This window comes from Eretmochelys imbricata, chromosome 1 (assembly GCF_965152235.1).
Source record: "Eretmochelys imbricata isolate rEreImb1 chromosome 1, rEreImb1.hap1, whole genome shotgun sequence".
In the NCBI taxonomy this organism is placed as follows: domain Eukaryota; kingdom Metazoa; phylum Chordata; order Testudines; family Cheloniidae; genus Eretmochelys; species Eretmochelys imbricata.
In genome coordinates, this window is record NC_135572.1 from 9,520,882 (window position 1) to 9,528,589 (window position 7,708).

Genomic DNA, 7,708 nt, shown 5'->3' on the forward strand with positions numbered 1-7,708 from the left:
CAATTTCACATGCCCTTTCACAAACGCCATGGTGTGGAGGTTTAGAAATGGAATTTTTAGGGATCTCCAGTTTGCCAGGAAATTTCAGTAAATTTGCTTTCATTCCAAATTGGAACAAACACCAAAATGCCCTGTGAACCCCAGTCCCTGGAGCGTAGCCAACTGCACCCAGGTATTCTGAATTCCACCTGCTGCTCTAGCCACTAGAGCACTTTTCCTCCCAGAGAGGAGCCCAGAGGTCCTGAATCTCAGTCGCCTGATTTAGCCCTCCTATGAGTAGCTAGTAGCATCCTGAGGTCTGCAGGGCGGGTGTTCCTGGAGAACTCGCAGACTCATCTAACCTGGATGTATCTGGCTCTCAGTTATGCTGGAGTGAAGCCAGAGTCGCTCCATTGAGGTCTGTGGAATTACTCCAGGGACGTACCTGAGAGCAGAACCCAGCCCCTCCCCACAGCGGCCACTTGGTTGGAGCTACCCAACAATGAATTTGGCTCAAGGATACAGACTGGAGCTTCTGACATCCAGTGGTTCTTTCCCATTTAGGAGGGCCGGGCTGCTGCTGCCAGAGGGAGGCTGGGCTGGCTTGAACTTTCCCTTCTGTCCCCCATACCGTCAGCCCTTGCCACCATTGGATTGTTGTTATTTTTTTTAACCTCAGTGCTAAGAGGTCCCCAGTGAGATCCCGGGCCCCCCTGTGCTCAGCGCTGTACATACACACAGCAAGAGCCAGTCCCTGCTTCCGAGAGTTTACAGCTTAAAGGGACAAGACAGAGAGAGGAAGCTGAAGCTTTATTCTTCCCCTTTACAGATGGGGAGAGAGATTAAGGGACGTGCACAAGGTCTTGCCCCCACAGCCAAGGCAAACCCCTGTCCAGGGCCTTGACATCAGAACCCGAGTCAGGGAACTGAAATTCCACCAGGTAGCCAGGCCATCACAGGCCTGCTCACCCACCGCGCTCTCTCCTTTTGGGCCCAGCAGCTCTTTTCAGACCCAGCCTCACCCCTTGGCTCCTCGCTGCTACTCTCTCTGCAGAGCAGCAGCATTGGCAGGAAGCAGAAGTATGTTGGAATGGGGGATGAGAGAGACCTGCTGCTGGCTGGGAACCTCTCTTTCCATTAATCCTCCCCTTCCAGGCTCAGAGGTTGCAGCTCCCTGCTTAACACAACACATGCTGCCTCAGGAGAAATGTGGTGGTGCTAATTTCCTGCTGGCTAATTAACTCCCCAGGTTTCATTAAGCACGCCTGATTGAATTCACAGCTTGGATATTTCACAGCACCTCAACTGCATTAGAGCCAAATGGGGCTGGAAACCAGCCAGTGATGCTCTTTAAAGAGAAGAAAAACAAGGTGGGGGCTGGGTGACAGGCTCAGGAACAGCTGCTCAGAAGGGCCCTGCCAGATGCAGCAACAGCCTGCGGTGGGGAGAACAGCTCAGAAAACATCTTGCTGGCATTCACAGTGACAAAAAGCTGAGTACGGCCCCTCTAGAGGCTGGTCCACCTGAAGGATAACAGCCTACCACCACTGCCAGCAAATGGAGTCACTGCTTTAGCTCAAGTGGTAGGGGGCTGTACTATACTGTGGCACTGGTATTCTGAGGTTCAAACCCTGCCGGGTGGATGGGAACAGGTTGTATCATTTGGTTCATATCTAAGTCCCTGTAGTGCCCACTGCTTAAGAATATGTACAAGGAACAGAAGAGGTGAGGGGGAATGAATTCCATGGGACTATCTGCACCAGGCACCTGATTGTGAGAGTGAGGCTCATCCAATCAGGCAAGAGAAACAATGCTATGTGACTTCAGCACCCAATCAGAACTCACTCACTCAGCTTGGTAATCGAACATTTGCAAGGAACTAGTTGCAAAGGAACTCTGGCTTGAAAATAATTCAGCCTGTCACATTAGCTAAATGATCAGAGAAGTCAGGAGAGCTAGGTTCAGTTCCCAGCTCTGCATTTGACTCACTAGGTGTTGGGCAAGTCACGTCCCTGTTCTGTGCCTCAGTTTCCTCATCTGTAAAAAGAGGGAAATGAAACTCCGAGAATGTCAGAGATCTAAATGGGTTATAGTAGCGCTACACAGAAATGTGGCATGGGGAGATCATTGTAATTAACTCAGCCTTTAAGGCCAGAAGGAATCACTGTGATCATCTATTCTGACCTCCTGCACATCACAAGCCACAGAACCCCAAACTCTGGCTCAGTTACTGACGTCCTCAAATCATGGTTTAAATACTTCAAGTTACAAAGAATCCACCATTTACACTAGTTCATACCAGCAAGTGACCCCTGCCCCATGCTGCAGAGAAAGGTGAAACCCACCCAGGGTGTCTGCCAATCTGACCTGGGGGGAAATTCCTTCCTAACCCCCAATACGGGGATCAGTTAAACCCTGAGCACATGGGCAAGACCCACCAGCCAGACACCTGGGAAACACTTCTGTGTAGTAACTCAGAGCCCTCCCCATCTAGTGTCCCATCACTGGCAGTTGTGGATATTTGCTACTAGCAGTCACCGATGGGCCACATGCCATTGTAGGTAGTCTCATCAGACCATCCCCTCCATAAACTTCTCACAGCCCTGAACCTCAGTATACCTCATCTCAGTCACTTGCACATGACATACAAGCAGGTCAGTGGGGAAAGACAGAGGTACAGTCTGGGATTGCAGTAAAGCATGTCCCATGTTCAGGGGGGCAGCTGCTCAGATGGCTAAGCTGTTGTATCTTTACCTGTCGCACAAACATACAGAGAGAAGTAGCTTTCCTGTTAACCCCAGAGTTTCTGCAGTAGCCGCCGCTTCTTTTGAGTGTGACTGATTAATATTTTCACCTCCGGGGTTTGGTTATTAACAGTAACTAAATACACAGGACAAAACATTTATTTTATATTTCTATAGATGCTCCTGTCCAGATGGACTCCAAAGCACTTTGATGTGTAAGATACAGCATCACTACAATGTAGCCACCTCTGGGGTGGAGGGAAGCAGCTGAGCAGAGCACAGTAAAAATGTGTGCATTGCAGGGTGGGGGATATTTTGGATAAGGGTTCCTGAGCAAATCCCCACCACATAGAAGCATGAATTCAAAGCATGTTACCAATATCAAACCCTTAAAACTCACCCCAGGCCTGGGCAGTAGTTCACTGGCCCCATTTGAGAGATGGGGAGATCAAGGCGCAAAAGAGGCAAATGATTTAGCAGCAGAGATGGGATTAGAAGGCAGGAGTTCCGAGCTCCCAGATCAACTGACTGCACCTCCCACCCCTTGGGTCCTTAACACCTAGGTGGAACCAGCAGGATCCAGCCACACACTGTGCACTGCCTGGAAGCCAGTACCTCTGCAGCCCCTTGGAAGGATGAAGGGCTGAGCCAGCTGTGATATGATTCAACCAAGGGATTTGAGGGGTCAGACCACGCCTGCTGCAACTCCATTGATGGCTTGGTCTCGTGTGGTCTCAGACTTGGTGCAGAAACCATTGCCCATCCCGGCATCATCCATGCCTCTCTCTTGCCCCACTCCATCTTTTAAATGCTCAAGAGCGCGTATCTAACTGAACCCCAGGGAAAGCCAAGAGCGCAGGGCAGGGGAACCCAGGATATAATGGGGAGGAGAGGTGGTCCTGGTTCCCCAGCCAACTGCATTCCCCTCATGCCCAGTCCGACTGATCCCATTGTGCTTCCCAATCCTTTTCCAACTCTCCTGCATGCCCGCCCAGGTCTAAAGTAGGCCTGGCGCAGCTCTGAACAGACCATCAGCTTTTATCAACTCCTCGCCCCAAGGTTCTCCTGCTCCGGTTCCTAGGTCACTGGCCGCTCCACAGAGCCCTACACGGAGCTCTACAGCCAGCTGTGGGGTTGTGGGGAAAGCAGAGGGATCAGGAGAGGGCCTCTCACAAAGCACTCTGAAGATCAGTGGCTGAGAAGCCCCTTAGTGCATGGTCTGTGTGTGCCACCCACGCACCATAGACAGGGTGAGACCTGAGCCAAGGACCCTCTCTAAGGAGCAGCCCCTCTTAAGTGGCCAGCACCATGCTGTTCAACCTTCCTACTGGGCAACCAATTTTCCCTGCTCCTCCTCGGAGCGTTACCCCACATGTGGCCCCAACACTGCGTACAGGACAGGTAGGGCGGGTCTCAGCACGGCAGGGCTGTTACAGAGAGAACTCTGTTACTCACCATGACGCTCTCCATGGCAAGCCCTGATCAGCAGACCACTCCGCTGCGTCGGCTGCTCCTTGTCTAGAAGCAGCCAGCTGGAGGGAGGGCTGGAGGATGCTCTGGGACCAGGTCACCCGTGGGAGAAGCTTTGGTTCAGAGCCAGTGCCCAAGGCCATTCACATCCACAAAATGAAGTCCCAAACTGTGCCACATCTCAGCCCAGAAAGCTCCAATTCCAGCCCTTCTCCCTCCACCTGGACAGCAGCTGGCGTCTTATTTCCTCCCTCCGTTCACCCTCCAGAGCTCTGGGACGAGATGAAGTCTTGTTTGTCCCTGGCACGGGTATGACCAGGTAAGAGCAGCAGGACCCACCTGCCCCTTCTCCAGAGAGCAGGGCCGCTCCAGGCACCCAGAGGGCGAAATTAACGAGGGCAGCAGCAACCGCCCTCCCACGCTGCTGCAGGGAAACTACAGGTGTTTTTCTCTGGTTGTTTTTCTTTCCTCTGTCTGTCAGTCACTTTCACACCCTAATCCTTTCCCTGCAGCAAATGAACTCCTTGCTTAGATGCAACAGACCTCTCCGGAGAGAATTAAGAGGGTGGGTTTGGCTGCTGGAGTACATCCCTCACATTCGGTATCCGAGTTTCTCTCAGATTCCAAGACCAGAAGGGATCATTGTGGTCACCTTGTCTGACCCCCTGTACAGCACAGGCCAGAAAACTGCCTCTCAATAATTCCTAGAGCAGAGCTTTTAGAAAAACAACCACTATTAATTTTAAAATCGTCAGTAATGGAGAAGCCACCCTGACCCTGGGTAAATTGGTCCAATACACTCACTGTTAAGAATTCAAGCCCTATTTCCAGTCTGAATTTGTCTAGCTTCCACTTCCAGCCATTGGATCATGTTAGACCTTAGGCTGCTGCCAGAGTGAAGAGCCCATTATTAAATATTTGTTCCCCAGGTAGGTACTTATAGATTGTGATCAAGTCGCCCCTTAACCTTCTCTTAGTTGAGCTAAATAGACGCAAGGAGCTCAGTCTATCAGTATCAGGCAGGTTTTCTAATCCTTTAATCATTCTTGTGGCTCTTCTCTGGACCCTCTCCAATGTAGCAACATCTTTCTTGACTTGGGGGCACCAGAACCGGACACAGGATTCCAGCAGTGCTCACACAAGTGCCAACCACAGAAGTAAAATAACCTCTCTTCTCCTACTCGAGATTCCCCTGGTTATAATGCATTCCCCTGGTTATACAGGGATTGCATTAGCCTTTCAGGCCACAGCATCGCACTGGGTCCTCATGTTCAGCTGATTATCCACTATGACCCCCAAATCTTTTTCAGAGTCACTGCTTCCCAGGATAGAGTCCCTCAGCCTGGAAGTACGGCCTGCATGCTTTCTTTCTAAATGGAGACATTTAGATGGGGCTTTATTAAATTAACACGGATTGTCTGCTTGTGCCCAGTTTACCAAGCGATCCAGATGTTTCTGTATCGAGTGAATTGTCCTCTGATTTACCACGCTTCCAATTTGTGGGTCATCTGCAATTTTATCAGTAATGATTTTGTGTTTTCTTCTAGGTCATTGTCAAGGTTCCTTCCCCAGTCTGAACTCTAGGGTATAGATGTGGGGACCTGCATGAAAACCGCCTAAGCTTACTTTTACCAGCTTAGGTTAAAACTTCCCCAAGGTACAAACTACTTTACCTTTTGCCCTTGGACTTATCGCTGCCACCACCAAACGTCTAACAGGGATATAATTTGAAAAAGAGTCCAGTTGGAAACGTCTTTCCCCCCCAGAATCCTCCCAAACGTTACTACCCACTTTCCTGGGGAAGATTTGATAAAAATCCTCACCAATTTGCATAGGTGACCACAGACCCAAACCCTTGGATCTTAAGAACAATGAAAAAGCAATCAGTTTCTTAAAAGAAGAATTTTAATAGAAGTAAAAAGAATCACCTCTTTTTATCCAAAAATCAGGATGGTAGATACCTTACAGGGTAATTAGATTCAAAACATAGAGAATCCCTCTAGGCAAAACCTTAAGTTACAAAAAGACACAAAGACAGGAATATCCATTCCATTCAGTACAATCTATTTTCTCAGCCATTTAAAGAAATCAGAATCTAACGCATATCTAGCTAGATTACTTACTAAGTTCTAAGACTCCATTCCTGTTCTGTCCCTGGCAAAAGCATCACACAGACAGAGAGAGAGGCTTTGTTTCTCCCTCCCCCCAGCTTTTGAAAGTATCTGGTCTCCTCATTGGTCATTTTGATCAGGTGCCAACAAGGTTACCCTAGCTTCTTAACCCTTTACAGGTGAAACGGTTTTTCCTCTGGCCAGGAGGGATTTTAAAAGTGTTTATCCTTCCCTTTATATTTATGACAGTCATTGATAAAAATCTTAAATCATGTAGGGCCAAGAACCAATGCCTGGGGGCTTCCAGCAGAAACACACCCGTTTGAGGAGTCCCCGTTTACAATTACATTGATACCTAGCAGCCAGCCAACTTTTAATCCATTGAATGTGCGCCACATTCATTTTATAGCACTCTAGTTTTCAATCAAAATGTCACGTCATACGAAGTCAAATGCCTTACGGAAGTATATTACATCAACACTTTATCAACCAAACTTGCAAGCCCATCAAAAAAAAGATAAAGTTAGTTTAAATCTATTGTCCATACACCCATGTTGATTTACATTCATTATATTACCCTCCTTTAATTCTTTATTAATCGAGTCCCATATCAGCCGCTCCATTATCTTTGCCAGGACTTATGTCAGGCTGACAGGCCTATAATTACCCAGATCATCCCATTTACCCTTTTTAAATATTGGCCCAACGTTAGCTTTCGTGCAGTCCCCCGGAACTACCCCAGTGCTCCAAGACGTATTGAAAAATCAGCATTAATGGCCAGGGAGCTCCCCCCTGATTGAAGGACTTCATTCTTACTAGGATCACGTGTCCCCTTGCTGCCTGCAGCCCCCTCCGCTCTGATCTCTCCAGGTCTCTCTAGTTTGGGTTCTGGACACCTGCACGTTTGCTCCCACCTTGTGATTTTGCATCATCTGCAAATATGATCATGGTCGGATTGATGCCAAAGAACAGCTGACAGATGTGAAGCAGTTGCTCAGCAATCAGAGATGTGCTTGGTTATCTTCGTTTAGTCTCTGGAGTCATCTTAGAGCCATGGACTGGCCAACAGCTGACAAAAAACATTCTTGCTTGAAGACCGACTGCACTATCACAGACAGCTGTCCAGATGCCCTAGCACAGGGGCTGACAAACTTTTTGGGCCACATCAGGGTTGCGAGGGCCACGTCGGTGTTGCAAAATGGTATGGAAGGCCGGGTAGGGAAGGCTGTGCCTCCCTAAACAGCCTGGTCCCCACCGCCATCCGCCCCCTCCCACTTCCCACCCCCTGACTGCCCCCCTCAGAGCCTCCGACCCATCCAACACCCCCGCTCCCTGTCCCCTGACTGCCCTGCCCCCCATCCACACCCTGGCCCCCTGACAGGCCCCCTGCCCCACTCCTTGTCC